At 32.1% G+C, this 2212-nt stretch overlaps 1 protein-coding gene across 2 annotated transcripts in view; it reads right to left on the bottom strand.

Annotated features, from left to right (window-relative positions):
• Nucleotides 1–952: 952 nt before the first annotated feature.
• The window catches only part of Su(fu) (suppressor of fused domain protein), a 16633-nt gene continuing 15373 nt past the window's right edge, over nt 953–2212 (bottom strand). For both annotated transcript variants that reach the window (XM_043018683.2, XM_043018689.2), the window contains one exon: nt 953–2212. This exon is cut by the window's right edge and continues 1689 nt beyond it. The gene's annotated coding sequence lies outside the window, so the exon portion shown is untranslated.

Genomic DNA, 2212 nt, shown 5'->3' with positions numbered 1-2212 from the left:
TATGTAATTAGTAAGAGAGGTTGGGAAGCCAAGTGTGTCAAATTCCCAACACTATTATGGATGAATAAATATTATAGACTTCTTTACTGTGTATAGTGTAAAAATAAGGATGAATGTATATTTTCATTCACTCATGTACCTGTGTATATAAATATCTTTTGCCTTACTCTGATGTGGTGTTGCTTGCACTGATTTAATCACAGCATATCAATGACAGAATAACCCACTATACACTAATGTTCATTTCAATAAACCTCTATTGTATATTTGTCATTCACACATACATATGTTGAAACCATGATATTTATCAAGTCTGATTGCAAATATAATAACAATAACAATGACTATAATGATAATAATAATAAAAGTAATAACTAATAATGAGGATGATGGCACTGTTATTGGTACTACTTCTAGTACTATTAACCCTCTCTGGACGGGTGGTACACTACGGTACCGCTCATTCAAGGGCCCGGTTGCCGGGTGGCACCATATTGGTGCCAGTCATTTAATTGATTTAGGCCTAAGCGTTCGAAAGCCCTGGCTGTGACATGCAAGGCTGGAATGCCCCTGTCGTGACTGGGTTAATAATATTGCTGAAAATGATAACAATAATAACAAATAAGGTAATAACTATAACAATAATAAAATACTGGCAATAATTAGCTGATGATAATAATAATAGTACATTGACATTGATAATGAGAAAGATACTGATAAATCTTTTCCTTATTATTACTACTGTTATTATTACCATCATTATTTAAGAGAATATCAGTAACACACTCATCATCTGTCTACTCAACCTCTCCTTGGCATCTCATTACAGAGTGAATTCCTAGACTAATTATTAAGAGAAATGAACTGAATAATATTTACATTGTTAAATATCTACAGAACATCACTGTAGTATCTTAAAACTGAACAGGTAAATGTAATTAAAAAGCAATACTTTGTGAACAAGGATTTATTGATGAAATTCCTAGAAATTCCCTGCCACTGAGGAAAAAACAAAGACTAACAGAGGCATAGAATGAATACAAGGATTTGTACAATATCTACATTATCTACAATACATCAAATTTAGAAATATAACAAGAAGACAGTGAACACAAGGTCATAACTTGAGAATAAAAAGAGTAATTGAATAAATTGACAATAATTGGTTTAAGACAATATCTTCTATTTCACCGTAAGATATTTGAAGAGGGAATTTGTACCTAATGCATAACTAATGAAAATTAATTGCTGCAAAATCTCTGGTACTCATAACACATAATTGTTCGTGAAAAATGAAGTTTTTAGAACACTGTTTGAGCATCTCCCTTTTGTTACTTATTTACATTATATGAAGGCACTTATAAAGCACTTTCAAAGAAGTTAAGGCACCACTTGGAAGACTTACAATAGCCATCATGTTTTGTTAATTCATAATGTAACTGCAGACAAATAATGTAGTTTTAGATTTCAATATCTGCTTATAAAACTGCTTATGTATGATTACATGAACTTCCAAACATCCCAGTTGTGTTAGTTGCTCCCTTCTCTCAACTCTTATAAATCTGTAATTTTTAGGGGATATTTTCGTATTTAGATATGTATAAACACCATGTTATTTCTTCTTTTGTGATAATCTTATCTGCAATCAAGAGGGAGACAGGGAGATAGATGTGACTACGAAAAAATTAATTTTATAGGAACACATCTGAGAACTGTAGGTTAAAATGAATCAGCTTATTGAGCACAGCCTCCATAAATAGCAAAAGTGCTCCTCCTTTCCCACGAGGCCAAAAACACCAATGAAGCTTCTGACTTAGATACACACAAGCAGACATAAATGACAGAGAAAAAGAGAAAAGAGAGTAAAGAAAAAGAAAAGAAAAGAGAGGGAGAAAGAAAGAGAGAAAGAGAAAGAGAGAGAGAAAGAGAGAGAGAAAGAGAGAGAGAAAAAGAGAGAGAAAGAGAGAGAAAGAGAGAGAGAGAGAAAATACCAACTAAAAAGATTAAAACACCATGCTACTCAAGTTAACACTTATACAAACAGAGACACTGATGTCTACATTGAATAAGAGTAAAGGGATAAAATTATTTTCATATCCTTGCTTATATTGTAAGAAAAACATAAATATATCAACCTATAAATTAGCTGCCATAGTAAAATGACTTGCTTTGAAAGATGTTTGTTCCTTAAAAGTTGTAAACCTGCATATAC

This window comes from Penaeus japonicus, unplaced genomic scaffold (assembly GCF_977035675.1).
Source record: "Penaeus japonicus unplaced genomic scaffold, GWHDUDI00000001_assembly GWHDUDI00000029, whole genome shotgun sequence".
NCBI lineage: Eukaryota > Metazoa > Arthropoda > Malacostraca > Decapoda > Penaeidae > Penaeus > Penaeus japonicus.
Note: the sequence above shows the minus strand (reverse complement) of the source record. Positions and strands in the feature narration are given on the sequence as shown.